The sequence below is a fragment of the Canis aureus genome, chromosome 22 (genome assembly GCF_053574225.1).
Source record: "Canis aureus isolate CA01 chromosome 22, VMU_Caureus_v.1.0, whole genome shotgun sequence".
NCBI lineage: Eukaryota > Metazoa > Chordata > Mammalia > Carnivora > Canidae > Canis > Canis aureus.
This window is the reverse complement of record NC_135632.1, coordinates 32,253,666-32,271,122: the sequence shown is the minus strand read 5'-3', so window position 1 is coordinate 32,271,122 and position 17,457 is coordinate 32,253,666. Positions and strand designations below refer to the sequence as shown.

General features: G+C 36.6%; 1 protein-coding gene and 1 long non-coding RNA gene across 10 annotated transcripts in view; both read right to left on the bottom strand.

The window, feature by feature from the left end:
- The window catches only part of LOC144293983 (uncharacterized), a 75,621-nt gene extending 64,849 nt beyond the window's left edge, over positions 1–10,772 (bottom strand). The window contains exons 1-2 of the long non-coding RNA XR_013361373.1: positions 10,357–10,772; positions 9,377–9,460 (exon numbers count right to left, since the gene is read on the bottom strand). This is a non-coding gene — a long non-coding RNA (uncharacterized LOC144293983). The remainder of the gene's footprint in view (positions 1–9,376; positions 9,461–10,356) is intronic.
- The window catches only part of UBE2E2 (ubiquitin conjugating enzyme E2 E2), a 469,097-nt gene that overhangs the window by 291,713 nt on the left and 159,927 nt on the right, over positions 1–17,457 (bottom strand). The gene's annotated exons all lie outside the window — the stretch shown is intronic.

The following is a 17,457-nucleotide window of genomic DNA, read 5'->3' as shown; positions in this document are numbered from 1 at the left end:
TCTGTGAGATCTCTCTTAAAAAAGCATTAATCCTATTCATGAGGGCTCCACCTTCATGACCTAAGCACCTCCCAAAAGTCTCATCTAATATGTCCTATCAAAAAAAAAAATATGTCATATCAGGTTTAGAATTTTAACATATGAATGAGGGAGGGGGAAGAAACAAACATTCAGACCATAGCATCCATCACTCAACTTCAACAATTATTAACTCATGACTGACCATGTTTCCATCCTACCCTCATGTACTAACTCTCATTACTCCCATTCCAATTGTTTTAGAGTAAATCCGAGAAACACACTAAAATACTTGCAAACAAAATTATGCATTTTTAAACGATGCATAATTAAACATCTCCTATTAAACACAGATCCCCTATTAAACATACCCAAAGTATCATCCACTATCTTATACATACACACAAAATTGAATAATAATTCCTTAATACAATCAAATATCTAGTCAGTTCAAACAAAGATTCTTTACTGAAGCACTGAAAGAATGAAATCATAATATTTTAGCAAATCTCTTGATTAAACTATCCAAATACTTTATAAGCACAAATAAGGCCAATATAGAGATTGCTTACATTTTGCAAATTACATAAAATTCATTAAAGTTACTTCTCTTTTATTTTTAAAAAAATGGTCGCTTTCTTTGAGTAATATAAATATTGTGTAGTTCTTACCTAAATTCTAATTCCCTCAACATGGCTAAGTCTAGAGTTGAAACATTATGGCTGATGCTTATTTTTTTAAGTAGGCTCCATGGCCAAGTAGGGCTTGAATTCACTACCTGGAGATCAAGAGTCATGTTCTCTGGGGGCCTGAGCAGTTGAGTGTCTAATTTGGCTCAGGGCATGATCCTGGGTTGGGACTGCCCACCTCGCGCCACCCCCAACCCACCCCCACTCCCCCACCCCACCCCCACTCGGCAATTGGGCTCCCTATGGGGAGCCTGCTTCTCCCTCTGCCTGTGTCTCTGCCTCTCTGTGTCTCTCTTGAATAAATACAATCTTTTTTAAAAGAAAGAAAAGAGTCATGCGCTCTACTAACTTTGCCAGCCAGGTGTCCCCGATGGCTTTTTTAAAAAACAGTAAACCAGATAAACCAAATTTGACCAAATTCACTATTTGGGTTGTTTTTAAATGTTTTCCTATAGGGTACTGAAAATGGAGGAAATTGTTAATTCAGACTGTACATGAATTACAATCAACACTATTAAGTAAGGAAAAAGCCTCACATTATATAGAACCCTTCTTATCTGTATTAAAGTTTCAAATTTTCAAAGGATCTTAAGGTTTCAAAATTGCAAAGATCCTAAGGCAGTGATTCCCAAATTTAGCTTGCATCAGAATTACCAGGAGTGCCTGCCGAAACAGACTGCTAGCCCCCTCCCAGAGTTTCTGTTTTGTGAGTATGGAATAAGAGCCTGATAATTTATATTTGTAACAAGTTCCCAAGAGATAATGCTGCTGATCTGAAGACCACAATTTGAGAATCACTGATCTAAATTTTTGAAATCTTGCTAATCTGTATGATTTGGCATTTGCTGTTAATCCCCACATAACAAAGAACATGGATTTTGGAATAAGATGGGGGTGAGTTCAGCTCTTCCCTCTTGCTAGTTACAAATTTGGGGAATAAGTGACCGTTTTCAAAGCCTGCATTTCATTTACAAAATAAGTGCCAACCTTTCTAGTAAGAAAAAACTTTTTTACTGGTTGCCTTGGGGGCACTTTGGAACATCTTCTGCAGTCAGGGTTTAGTGTAGGAGGGTGACATTTATTAACTTCTCTTTGCAGAAGAATTTTAATGACAAAAATCGGCCTGTCCTAGCTGTCCCAAACAGTTTGAAGCTATCTCTGGACTCACTTGGCTTCTAACATTCAGTCTGATGAAACATGAACTTTAGCACTTTCCAAGTTCTGCCTTTTCTGATACACATATCTCACTATTTTACAGCTCCAAATCTCAATTTAATTTGATCTGAGCCTTTTCTCTACAAATTAACCTAGTTCATGATCAAGTTAACTCACTGTTGCATTTTTTTTTTATCATGGCTTGTATGAATGACTATGTAATATGTTTAATATAACAAGCTGAACCCAGTTAATTTCATATTCTTTCTTTTTTTAAAAAAGATTCATTTATTTCAGAGAGAGAGAATGGGGGTTGGAGGGAGCATGTGCAGGTGGGGTAGAGGGGTAGAAATTCCCAAGTAGACTCTGCACTGAGCAAGGAGCCAGAGGCAGGACTCAACCCACCCATGATCCTGAGATCAGGAACTAAGCAGAAACCAAAAGGTGGATGCTCAACTGACTACACCACAAGGTGCCCCTCACATTCCTTACCTTTGACAATATCCTGACAGTACTTTTAACTTCACTTTAATTTTTAAATAAATCTTGTTGGCATATAAAAATAGAATTTTTATCCTAAAAAATATAAAACTCGAGATTTCATACCATAGAATACTTGTTTTGAGATAATCAAATACTGTTACTGGAGAACATTTAAAGCAAATTTTAGATAGAGTGAACTCAAACTTCTTGGGCATTATCTCCTAAAAGACCCTATAAATTTATCAGCTATCAACATGAGAATTTAATAACATTCATTTGCTTCCAACTGTACACGGATGTCAGAAGGATTTATAGATGAAAGCTCACAAATTGCAATTTAAAAAATTTACTCAAAGGGACCAAATGATAATTTTTTTTTAAAGATTTATTTATTTTAGAGAGAGAGCGCATGTGTATGTAGAGAGGAGGGGCAGGGGATGGAGGGAATCTCAAGCAGACTCCCCACTGAGCATAGATCTGGATACAAGGCTCAATCCCATGACCCTGAGATCATGACCCAAGCAGAAATCAAGAGTCAGATGCTTAACCGACTGAGCCACTCAGGCACCCCACCCCATCCCCTTTTTTTACTTTTATTCACTGCAACGTGTCATTTGTGTAGGACAGTAGAAATTACATACAGCACAAGAGAAAGGGCTGAGCTCTGGAATATGATGGAGATGGGCCCAAGCCTCAGCTGTTCTTCCTAGCCAGTTTATATAATTCAGAGAACAAGTGGCCAAATCCTAAAACCTAAGTTTCATTTGTAAAATTCAGATAATTTGCCAATCTTTTGGGTGATACTGGAGACTGAATTAAAATTACATCCAAAGTCACCTGTGGCACAAAGAAAGTACTCAGTAAGTGGCAGTTAATATTTATTTCATTAATAAACAATAAAGATACTTTTGAAAATCTGGACTATATCTAATTCTTCAATAAAAATAATTCAAACTACTTGTATTTCAAAGATTTCTAGAGGCGCCTGGGTGGCTGAGTCAGTTAAGCCTTTGCCTTTGGCTTGGGTCATGATCCCAGGGTCCTGAATCAAGCCTGCAACAGGTTCCCTGCTCTGAGGAGAGCCTGTTTCTCCCTCTGCCTCTCCCTGCTCATGCTTTCTCTCTCTCAAAAAATAAATAAATACATACATACATAAATACATAAAATCTAAATTAAAAAATAGATTTCTAAAGATTTAATAGATCTCTAATGTTACTCCTCACAGAATTTTCAGTGTTTTCAGTCCAGAAGATTTTGTAGTTATTTTTATCATTAAAAATAAATTACAGAAAACTTAAAATAGATGTTACTTCTTTATGCAGTGTTCAATTTTATCAATGTTACCACAACTGTATTTTTTAAATATCATTAAGATATTTCATAATGGATATAAGGAGATAAAATTATTAGTACATTAAACCAATATATAAGCACATGTACCTACATATGTGTATACAGGGGTATCTAAAATATGAGTGGATATAAGTCAATATACTTAAAATAACTATGAAATCTTAGAAACTCTTCTAGACAAATCACAACTTTTTCATTAAAAGTTTTTTTTTTTTTAAGATGTTATTTATTTATTCACAAGAGAGACCCAGAGGCAGAGACATAGAGGGAGAAACAGGCTCCCCACTAAGCAGGGACCCTGATGCAGGACTCAATCCCAGGACCCCGGAATCACGACCTGAGCCAAAGGCAGATGCTCAATCACTGAGCCACCCAGGTGCCCCTTTCATTAGAAGTTTTAATTTTAATCTTCATAATATAAGTATATATACTTTCTATATACCATTATCCCCCATAATTTCTGAGTTAATGCATAAATAGTATGTTTAGAAGATAGAATACATTCCTCCACTTAGACTCTACCAACAGCCAATTACTAAAACCCTGCTTACCCATGAGTGACTGATTCCTCAAGCTCTGGTCTAGCAAGCCATTTACACAAGCCATAGCCAATTCAACAGGACACCACAGCCTAGTGCACTACAGGTGGAACAGAAGATAAACCAGGGGTCTCAGTGATACTAGTGTGAGAATTCTGCTTTCTGGTCACCCCAGATTGAAAGGTGACTGACCAACCTAATCCACTATGGGAATTCTGAACGTGAAATAAGATAGAAGTTAATATGAGTAAAGAAAAGCAGAATCAGAAAAAACAGAAAAGGAGAGTAAGAAACAGACAACAGAGAAGCTGAGTCTCCAGTATTCCCTCCCTTATTCAACAAATATTTACTAAAACAAAGCAGTGGGTTACAGGCCAGTGTGTTAGGACAATTATGGCCAGTGCCACTAAGAGAGGGCACCATTTCTGAGTGAATAAGATAAATGGGGCACCGGGGCTGCTGTTAGGTCAACAGGCTTCCCAAGTAAATGCAACCTCAACACTCGTCAACTTCCAACTACAAATGGGAAAAAAAGTATAAAATGTGAACAAAGAAGGTTCGCAGAGACTGCATGCCCATGTCTACTTCCATTCATAATCCCTCAAAACTCCCCAGTTAAAAGTGAGACCAATGTGATCTTGACCCCATATCAGCTTTCCACTGTCAGGGTAAGGAGGTAGGGACTAAAATATACGTACAACATTTATACTTCTCAAAAAATATTAGCACTATCAAAATTCTCCCCATTAACAAAATGCCCTCAGGGTACAATTCTGAATACCAGAAAGAGCTGCAAATGAGAAGGTTAGTAAGAAGACATCCCAAAATTGTTAAGGGACTTAATCACGGGAATTCTCGTCAAAATTTTGAAATAGCTTATGAAAGGTTATTTATCTTTGCTACCCATAACCCACCTTTGCTACAAGCCCCATCCCACTGTGTCCTCTTCTCTAACAAAGACTCCTAGGAAAAGAATTTGGTGTCAGTGATTTGAATCTTAATGTGGTAATAAGTCAAACATGTTCTCTTTCCCAGGCTTATTTGCATTTATGACCTCCTAACAGGTGAATGAAAGGCACTGCTGACTGTTAACTGATTTTAAGCTTCAGTGACTAAGTGTTGACACAGGTATCCAAGAGAGAAGATGCCCTGAAATTACACCTCAACTACTAAACAGAATCTGTCAATTTCTAGTACTAGTCAACTACTAGTATTACCTGAAATTACACCTCAACTACTAAACAGAATCTGTCAATTTCTAGTACTAGTCAACTACTAGTATTTCCTGAAATTACACATCAACTACTAAACAGAATCTGTCAATTTCTTACCTGAAAATTAAAAACAGTATAATTTTTTTTAAATGACAGATGTTTTAAAACCTTGTTTATAACAGAAAATAAGTTAAATGGTGTGCTTACTCTACCCAACTTTCTACTCTTTAAAAACATACACAATGATCCAAGGCTTGATTAGTAAAGTGTATATAAAATTCAATAACACTAAGAAGTGACAATTCAGTATACTGAATGATTTATCACGATTGAAAAAACAGTCACAAAATGAACATGTGAATTGTTTAAATAAACTATCAATAAGTTGTAAATTATATCTAATATTGCTATGCTTCATTCTATACTGCCAGGGTTTTGGCAATTTAGGTTTTAACAGTTTATTTACACAAAATCTACAGCTGAATTCTACCACAAATCAATTCTTTTTATTCTAAATTACTTACCAATTTCATAATTGATATTGATCATTTGATTATTGTTTATAATTTAGTGTAGTTCAACTGCTCAGTATCTTTTGGAAGCTACATCAAGGAAGCATATATTTAATTCGATTCCACAAATGCTTCTGTGTACCTACAATCTGTCTTAGACATATTATACATTAAAATAAAGCTATACTGACAGCTAAATAGCCATGTTTATTATAAGCTTCCATTTACTGGCACTTAAAACTCCTCAAAATAACTCCTCTTGGATCTGGAATATTTTTACTCTCTTCTCATCTGCAAGATTATCGTTAACGTTAAATTTGAGTAAATTATCTAATTTCATGTATTCAGGGATATATCAAACCTTTAAATACTATATGATCTTTCAATGAGGACCTGTTAGGGGCTACTGTACCTTAATATGAAAGAAATTGCCTCTTTATTCCTAAATTAAAAATATATTTAATTTTTGGGATTCAAACTAGTTATGACACTGTACTAATTGTTAGAAATCTTAAGCAACATGAGAAATTGAATATATATTATTTCTCATACATGCATATAACATGATTATGTGCTAATATACAACGCATCTAAAGTATACTTTAATGTATCTTTATTTGGAAAATTGTTCTGATATGCAATTATGTTTTTCCTAAAAGTTGAATATTGCTCCATAATTTCCAAACTTTTCCACTCACTTAGCTATTTTGCTGCTTTAATTCTGAATAACATCTGACTAAAATTTGAATATTCACTAAATGTTTTATTAGTTCAATAGGTTTGGAAAACTTACTAAAAAGCTGGGTGTCACACATCTAGTGGAGTAGAAAAATTCTGTGCACACATTTTATGCAACAAATTCAGAAACTATTTTTGTTATGCCTACCTCTCAGTATATTTGAAAATTAGTCCTCAAAGTGGAATTAATGACTGTTATCCTTAATAGGCAATCTCAGCATACCAAAATAGTGCTTTGATTGAAGCCAAAATCTTTGCTCTTTTGGTCAAAACCATAAAGTCCTGAATGGCCTACACATGGTAGACGTTCACTAAACATTTGATGAATAGATCTAATAAACTCTAGGCCCAGGTTAAAGTTAATAGGCAGAATCAGAATTAATCACAGCTCCTTAATTTAGGACTCCTTCATATGTATCATTTATTAACTTTTCATGATTATATTTTTATTTTTATTTTTTTTAAATATTTATTTATTTATTTATGATAGTCACAGAAAGAGAGAGAGAGAGGCAGAGACACAGGCAGAGGGAGAAGCAGGCTCCATGCACCGGGAGCCCGACGTGGGATTCGATCCCGGGTCTCCAGGATTGCGCCCTGGGCCAAAGGCAGGCGCCAAACTGCTGCACCACCCAGGGATCCCTCATGATTATATTTTTAAAAAGCAATGAGGAGGAGTGCCTGGGTGGCTAGGTTGGTTGAGCACCCAACTCTTCATTTTGGATCAAGTCATGATCTCATTGTGTGTGGCTCCGTGCTCAGCAGGGAGTCTGCTTGAGATTCTCTCCCTCTGCCCTGGCCCCTGCTCATAGGTACTTGCTCACTTGTGCGCTCTCGCTCTCTCTCTCTCTCTCTCAAATAAATAAATATTTAAAATAATGAGGACAGGGAACCCTGGGTGGCGCAGCGGTTTGGTGCCTGCCTTTGGCCCAGGGCACGATCCTGGAGACCTGGGATCGAATCCCAAGTCAGGCTCCCGGTGCATGGAGCCTGCTTCTCCCTCTGCCTGTGTCTCTGCCTCTCTCTCTCTCTCTCTCTCTCTGTGACTATCATAAATAAATAAAAATTTTAAAAAATTAAAAAATAAAATAATGAGGACAACAATTACCTTTGCAATGACTAATTTTTTAAGAAATATGGTGATTCTAGGAAAAGTAAGCAGAGGTTTTGGTTCTAGTTCTTAGGCGGGTTGCATAATCTATGACGTTTACACAGTGAACACAATATATAGATACAAATGCTGACCCTTGAAGCTTGCAGGAAATCATTAACTCTCTGAAACCTACACCATCAATTATCAAATGAAAATATTATCAGCACCTCTAGCTTCTGTCGGTAGCCAATCTTTGAAAATATAAGTCAACATGAATTTGAAAAGGATACTGTGTGAATACAATAGTTTTACATGTCAATGTGAAATAATGAACATTTCCAATACATTTTTTTTGTTTTGTATTTAACACAGCTTATTAAAAAACTAATTTTATTCCCCCTCTGTATTATTATTCTTCTAGTGTACAGCTGCCAACCATAGTTAAATCTGATTAGGCCTCATGCTGAGTTAATCAATCTGATAATGTCAGACATTATTAAGAAAGCATACATGATATGGTCACAAAGTCTACTATCAAAAGCATTTACATCAAACCTTTGTTTTCACAGAAACTGCAACTGCTTAAATTAGCTCAGTTTTATTTTGTTTTAAAGAATAAAATAAAAAATACCCTTTTTTATCTCTTCCTTAGGCAGGTACAAAAGATTACTCTGTTAAAATATTAATACTATGATGAATTATTTCTTTCACTTTATCAATCCTTGTTTATGTAGATGAAATAATCCCAAAATCACAATGATTAAAAATAAACAGAAGTATAAATGTTCACATGTAAAACTGTACCCCAAAATAGTATCCTCATATAACTTCCTATTTTATTTTTGTTCATGATGATTAAAAATCTCATAACACAACCCCACAATCACTCTGCCTGTGATTTTTATACCTTTGCTGCACTCAGGCGTAATTCTGAGCAAAGTAAAAAGCAGCATGATCATTTGAACGCACAAGTCTGTGTCATGATTCTACTAGAAACAAGATTTACACAATACATTTTAGAGGCAGAAAGCATTATGAAATATCGTGAAAATATTTTTACAAACTTTCCACTTCTTTTTTTCCTTCTGAGGTCCCAAAAAGATACAAAGAAGGTAAATGGAAGGGAGTTCTATGCTAAGGGCAATCAACCTCTCCTTAGCTTATATATTAAAATTTTTCCATTAAAAATTATGTTTATCGGGGCATCTGGGTGGCTCAGTCTGTTAAGCATCTGCTTTTGGCTGGGGTCATGACTCCAGGGTTCTGGGATGGAGCCCCATGTTGGGAATCTCTGCTCAGCAGGGAGCCTGCCTCTCCCTCTGCCTGATGCTACCCCCAACTCATGCCCTCACTGTTGAATAAGTAAATAAAACCTTTAAAAAAGAAGTATTTTTTATTTCCTCCAAAGCAGTACTGTTCTCTAGTATTATTTGAAAAACTTTGTTCCTTGAAACTAAAACAAATTTAAGAGGAAAAATTAGAACAATGAAGTGTACCTTTCATGGAACTACAATTCTAAGAAATGGGTTGTAATTTACTGTCTGAATCTTAGGGGGAAAAAAGTAGGAGGTAGGTAACTTACCGGAGGAGCTGTCTGGAGAAAGTAACCGAAAATCATAGAGCCTCTTTAACAACCAACCTATGCACAGGCCAGACAGTGGTCTTACTTTCATTGGCATCACAAGGCAGATAAAGAGAGACAGAAATTGTACAACATAATAAAATAAGCTTATCTCTACTTTTCTCCCCATACCATGTCTTATCAATCTACAAAGCCCTCAGAATCTTTTAGTAAGTCCCTCAAGTGACATCTTCTCTGATGTGATCTGTGGAGACTAGAAGAGATGAAGGAAAGCATTCTGAACAAAAAAAAAACAGCTCAAATTCAGATTTTTCATTAATCTAGATCTGCTGAGCAACATACTCTTCTCAAATACAAACTTAGTCTTCTGGACACTGTGACAGAAGAGACTAGGAGTCTCCTCTTAGTCTTAAATCATCCCTTCCTTCCTCCCCTAAGACACTGTTTCAACCCCTACCCCAAAACTCATGATTGTGGCTTTAAGTTAGCTTCTTTTTAAGAAATTTAAGAACCTTCACCCATCAGATTGACATTTAAAAGGCTGCTGAAATTATAGGACAACTGAAAATTACAAACCCATTGTCCATATGGCAGCCAAAGTGTGCTTTTTAAAAAGTAAATCCTGGAGACCTGGGATCGAGTCCCATGTCGGGCTCCCTGTATGGAGCCTGCTTCTTCCTCTGCCTGTGTCTCTGCCCCCCCGTTTCTCTAATGAATAAATAAATAAAATCTTTTTAAAAATTTGAAAAAGTAAAAAAAATAAAAATAAAAAGTAAATCCACTTGAGCCTCCTCCATGAAAAACATTTCAAAGGTTTCCCAATGCTTTTCAGGAGAAAGAAAAGAATTCTTAACCTGACCAAAAGACCCTAAGTAATCTAGCCCTTGTGTCAACCTGAGCTCCTCTACTCCAGATACCTCACAGTTCCAGTCATACATGATCTCACTTCAGTTAGTAAAACATGAGCCCATATTATCCACCTCAAGGCCTTCACACATGCTGCCTCCTCAGCCTAAAGACACTTCCTTCCCCCATGTGGCTTAACGAACTTAAGCTGCACAGGTATTTTCTCAAAGATAATTTCTTGCCACTCTTCCTTATATTCAGTGTGATAGTACTTTCAAAATAGCCTAAATGTTTCTTCCAGACTCTAACAATGACAAACCGAGAGTAGTACTGTTCCTTTAGAATGTGGTCATCAACAATGGCTGCTTTGTTCATTCTTACAGCCCCCTTGCCTGACACAGTGCTTTGCACACAGTAGGCACTTAGCTATTTCCTAAAGGGCAATATAAACACCTCCTTCACAAGATTATTTTGAGGACTGGATGAAACAATCCATATAAAGCTCAGGTTTTACCCAGCACTAAATACAAGTTAGCGACTATTAATATTTTATATTAGAGCTTATAAACAAGACCAATTAGGAAATATTTATTAAAACTGTTCAAATACTAGACACTGACACAGGCAATATTTATTAAAACTGTTCAAATACTAGACACTGACCACCCCATTTAACTCCACAGCATTTATTGTAAAAAAAAAAGAGAGAGAGAGCTACACAGAAAACTGATAAACAAGAATATTCAATAATAAATGATGAAACATACAGATAAAGGAATATGTGAACAGTAAAAATCATTTTCCTTATGAATCTAGGCATTTTCTCAACAATGAATTTTTATAACTTAAAAGACTACTACAAAATACGGATTTTTTTGCATTCACAGACTGTCACTGGTCTTAAGCATAATCCAGAGAGATCAGAAATCAGCACCAAACACACAGCAGCATAGCAATTCACTGCTACTGTACTTTAAAAAAAAATTTAAATAGTTTTGTACTATATATTTAATAACCCTTCTTTTACCAAGAGCACTTTTTTTTCACCTTTGCAACAAAGGGTTTTTGCACAAGAATGATTCAATCACTAAGAAGAGTCAAGTTTGTTAACATCTGAGTAATTTTCAAAAACACATACTACATCAACTTCAAATGAAAGTAGTCCTGGAAAGTGGGACAATGATTCCTAATTCAATAATTTTAGAAGTTCAGTCACTTACTTCATGATGTTTTAATATTACAAAATTGTTATATAAGTATAATCTATCCATGATGGTTACTTCTGCTTTTTGATTTGACCTAAGGAAGCACTAATAGGTTTTGAGTGTTGCAAAGGAAGCACTAATAGGTTTTGAGTGTGTTTGAGAAGTCTGAAGTCATTAAGATAAAACTTAACATCAAAAATTGGAAGCCAAGCAACTTGTGCAGAGGAACACACGGAAAATTTGGGGTAGTTTGGTTAGAGCATAATTAGGGCAGGGTGCATAGGTTATATTTTTCTGGTTTTCAAAAATTGAACTGTATTTTTTTTTGATGTGCTATTTCAATTTTCAGCAGCAAATGTGTGTGTAGAGGATCTTATTAAAATTGAGACTTATTTGGGGAAAAAAAGGCTGGTGGGGAGAAGTTAACTTGAAATTTGGTCAAATAGGGACACCTGGGTGGCTCAGCGGTTGAGCGTCTGCCTTTGGCTCAGGGCATGATCTCGGAATCCGGGATCGAGTCCCACATCGGGCTCCTTGCATGGAGCCTGCTTCTCCCTCTGCCTGTGTCTCTGTCTCTCTCTCATGGTCTCTCATGAATAAATAAATAAAATCTTAAAAAAAAAAAAAAAAAAGAAATTTGGTCAAATAGTTTTCTGGGTGTGTCTCAGGTATTTCTGAATGAAATTAATATTTGCATCAAAGACTAATATAAGTAAAGCTTCAGAGTCTCCATAATCATATGAGACAATCCCTTATAATACATCTCTATTATATATATATAGATCCTGTTGGTTCAGTTTCTCTGGAGAGAGAAATACGCCCATTTTAAAACTCTCCTCTCTCATACACACACCCCAATACAGTCACACTCAGTATCCTTTGAACACCCATCAGAATACAAGCTCCAGAAACACAAGGTCCATGTTTCCCTTCATTATTGCTATTATCTCCACTTTTGCATTCCTACTACATGGTAAGCACAAGGAACAGAGGAATGAACAAAATCAATCTGGTTCCCTACAAATCGGTCACAGGTTAGAGAAGATGCAAATAGATCCAATTAGTGACAGTCTGTTAACCAATGGAGTATAAATTCAGTTGTCAGGATGATTTCATAAATGTTAGATAACCGTCATTCTTAATCCACGATCTGTGATTAAAAACCAAATCTGCTCGAGAAAAACAACTGCACACCTAGAAGAAATTATTAAATGATTTCCTAAAACTCATTAAGCATTATAACTAGTAACAAATATCCACACAAATGACCTTTCTGACAGAGCTAGAAATATCAGAAGCCAGTAATGATGTGTTCACTCAAACCATTTCATTTCTTTTTCCAAGGCATAGCTAGAAAAAGGTCAAAAACCAAAAATACTGGGTTGGTACTTGTATCAGAGCCTATCCTTTCTGCATGTACTCCAGAGTTCCTGAGGGCCAGAATACCTGAACTACACAAAATCCTGTCTAAGAGGAAAACAGAATAAGCCCTACAGAGAGGTGGGCTAAGTCCCCAGTGTGTTTGAAACCAGACTGAGTAGTTCCCATGACTCCCACACATCTTGGTTTCAGGCTCCTCCTACAGGTGCAGAGTAACTTCAAGACCATGAGGCTCTTGCAGAAAGAAGTACAAGGAAAGCAAGAGTTAAGCACAGCCAAGTCCTGTCTACACAAATCTGCCATTCCAGCACATGCCCCACACCCAAAGGCAATCCTACCATAGTAGACTGAGGGTGGCATCAGCAGAGGATTCCTGACCACCCTGGATGACCCTGTGGTGGGGGAAGCCCATTAGATAAAAGAAACAAAATTGTCCACTGAAGTAAAAGTGGCAAAAAAGGAAAGAATTCTTGACCCCAAGTAGATCCAAGAGTCCCAAAAGTAGACCTCTCTGGCCCATGGCTGCTGGGATAGTAGCCAGACAGTAAATGCATGAGCCAATCTGGGCCTGCACTTGGACAAGGCATTTCTGGAGTCCCCAGTTAAATAGAGAGGCTCCAAACCAAGACTTTCAAGAAATTCCTAGTTCCTGATGTTACCGTGACTCCTATTTTCTTGTATTAGGGCTATTTGGGCCTCAGAAAATGTGTTAATTACTTATAAATAGAATGAAACAATTTCTGTCACTAATCAAGACAGTACGATATTGGTGAAACAAATTAATGGAACAGGATAGAACAGAAAGCCCAGAAATATCCCATATAATCAACCTGATCTGATGAAGGAACAAAGGTAGTTTTTCAAAAAATCGTGCTTGAATAACTAGATATCCACATGCAAAACAACAATGAATATAGATACAAACAGACCTTACAACTTTTACAAAAATTAACTCAAAATGGAACACAGATTCAAATGTAAAAATGCAAAACTATAAAACTCCTAAAAGGCACATAAGAGCAAATCTAGATGACCTTGGGGTTAGTGATATTTTAGCTACAACACCAAAGGTATGATCTATAAAAAAAATCGGTTGGACTTCCTTAAAATTAAAAGTTTCCGCTTCACTGAAGATACTGTCAAGAGAATGAAAAGATGATCCCTGGGTGGCTCAGTGGTTTAGCGCCTGTCTGTGGCCCAGGGCATGATCCTGGATTTCTAGGATCGAGTCCCGCATCAGGCTCTCTGCATGTGGCCTGCTTCACCCTCTGCCTGTGCCTTTGCCTCTCTCTCTCTCTCTTTTTTGTGTCTCTCATGAATAAAGAGAATGAAAAGACAAGCCACAGGCTGGGAGAAAATATTTGTAAAAGACACATCTGATAAAGGACTGTAACCCAAAACATAAAAGAATGCTTTAAATTCAACAATAAGAACATAATCAACAGAATTTAAAAATGGGCCAGAAATGGACCCACAACTATATGGTCAACTAATGTTCGACAAAACAGGAAAAAATATCCAATGGAAAAAAGTCTCTTCAACAAATGGTTTGGGAAAACTGGAAAGCGACATGCAGAAGAAGGAACTAGACCACTTTCTTACACCATACACAAAAATAAATTCAAAATGGATGAAAGACCTAAATAAGAGAAAGGAAACCATCAAAATCCTAAACGAGAACACAGGCAGAAACCTCTTTGACCTCCACCATATCAACTTCTTACTAGACACGTCTCTAGAGGCAAGGAAATCAAAGCAAAAATGAACTATTGGGACTTCTTCAAAATATAAAGCTTCTGCAAAGCAAAGCAAACAATCAACAAAACGAAAAGGCAGCTTACTGAATGGGAGAAGATATCTGCATATGGCATATGCTATAAGGGATTAGTATCCAAAGTCTGTAAGAATGCACCAAACTCAACACCCAAAAAACAAATAATCCAGTTAAGAAATGGGCAGAAGACATGAACAGACATTTTTCCAAAGAAGACATACAGGTAGCAAACAGACACATGAAAAGACGCTCAACATCCCTCATTGAGAGGAAAATACAAACCAAAACCACGATGAGATATCACCTCACATCTGTCAGAATTAACAACACAGGTAACATCAGATGTTGGCAAAGGATGTGGGGAGGGGAACCCTCTTACACTGTTGATGGGAATGCAACAGCCATTCTGGAAATCAGTATGAAGATTCCTCAAAAGTTAAAAATAGAACTACCCTATGACCCAGCAATTGCACTACTAGGTATTTACCCAAAAGATACAAAACTATTGATTTGAAAGGCCACGTGCACCCCGATGTTTACAGCAGCATTATCAACAATAGCCAAGTTATGAGAAGAGTCCAAATGTCCATTGACTGAGGAAGGGATAAAGATAATGTGGTATATACATACACAAACACGCATGTGTGCACATGCACACACACCCGGGCACATAATGGAATGTTACAAAGCAATCAAAAAGAATGAAATCTTTCCATTTGCTACAAAGTGGGATGAAGCTAGACTGTATCATGCTAAATGAAACAAGTCAGTGAGAAAAAGACAAATACCATGACTTCACTCATATGTGGAATTTAAGAAACAAATGAACACAGGGGAAAGAGGAAAAAAGAGAGGGAGGCAAACCGGAAGAGACTCTTAACTATAAAGAACAAACTAAGGGTTGCTGGAGGGAAGGTGGGTGGGGGATAGGCTGAAAGGGTGATGGGGGATTAAGGAGGGCACTTATAAATGAGCACTGAGTGTTATATGTAAGTGATAAATCACTAAATTTTACTCCTGAAACCAATATTACACCACTACATGGTAATTACAATTTAAATAAAAACTTGAAACAAAAAAAAATATAAATTGTTCCCATAAAAAAAGTAAAATGCTCAGTTTTATGAACAAGAACATGTTAAAATAAAATGATTACTGTGTCCACTCAAAAAATATTTAATTATTAATCAAATACTTGATAATATATTTTACATATCTTTGCTGGTATAATAAATTCATTGCAATAGGTATATGGAAAAAAAATGGGCCAAAGGCCTTAAGAGAAAACTCACTAGAGAAGGTACATATATGACAAGCATATGAAAAGATACCTGGGTGGCTCAATCAGTTGAGGTCTGACTCTTGATATCAGCTCAGGTTGTGATTTCAGGGTTGTAGGACTGAGCCCATATCAGGCTCCAAACTTTGTGCAGAGTCTGCTTAAGATTCTCTGACCCTCTCTCTCTGCCCCTCCCCCTGGTCCATCTCTCTCTCTCTTTCTCTCTCAAAATCTTTTTTTTTTTTTTAAAGAAAAGAAATGATGCCCCATATCCTATGTCATCAGGGAAATGCAAATTAAAACATTGAGATACCATTATACACCTATAAGAATGGCCAAAATCAAGACACCAAATGAGAATGCAGAACAATAGAAACTCTCATACATTGCTGGTGGGAGTGCATAAGGGTATAGCCACTCTATAAGACAGTTTGGCAGTTTCTTTCAAATACTCTTACTGTAGAATCCAGCAATCACACTGCTTGGCATTTAGCCAAAGGAACTGAAGTCTAATGTCCATATAAAAATTCACACACAGATGTTTATAGCAGCTTTATCCCAAAACTTGGAAGTAACTAAGATGTCCTTCAGTAGGTGGGTGGATAAATAACCTTTGGCACACCCAGACAATGAAATATTACTCAATGTTAAAGAGAAATGAACTATAAAGGCATGAAAAGACATGGAGGATATTTAAATACGTATTACCAAGTGAAAGAAGACCGCTTGAAAAGGCTACATACTGTATGATTCCAACTATATGACATTCTGGAAAAGTCAAAACTATGGAGACAGTAAAAAGATATGGGTTGAGGGAAGGGAGAACTGAATAGAGCAGAGAAGATTTTTTAGGGCAGTGAAAGTACTCAATATAATGGTAGATACGTTTCATTATAAATCTCCCAAATGCAGAGAAGGTATACCACCAAAAGTGAGCCCTCATATAAACTATGGACTCTGAGTGATAATGATATGTCAATGTAGGTTCATCAATTGTAACAAACGTACCACTCTGGTGGGGGATATTTGATAATGGGGCAGACTCTGCATATGTGGGAGTGGGAGCTACATGGGAAATTCATACCTTCTGCTCAACTATTCTGGAAACCTAAAACTGCCCTTAAAAATAGATGCATTTTTTTAAAAAAAGATACATGTCCCAAAAAATTAAAAATAGACTTTACTTATATAAAAATTGTCACCTTAAAAAAACAACTGCCAAGGATTTTCTGCGTTTTAGAAAAAGTGTTTTATTTCACACAAGTCAAAACATTTTGACAAATACCTTTTCCTTTCTTTTTTCTTTTGTAGAGAGGGAAGGATGGGGAGGGGGAAACAGAATCTTAAGCAGGCTCCACACCCAGCACAAAGCTGAACATGAGGCTCAGGCTCACATTCGTGAGATCATGACCTGAGCCAAAATCAGGAGTCGGACACTTAATGGACTAAACCACCCAGGCACCTCTACCTTTTCCTTTTTTGAAGTTAGACACATTTTTAGAAGATCACTACCAAAAGAAACATGTTTGTTATAATCAACGTAACGATCTGATATTTGGTAGCTGTCTTACTATTGTTATTAATAAAACTGATAAAG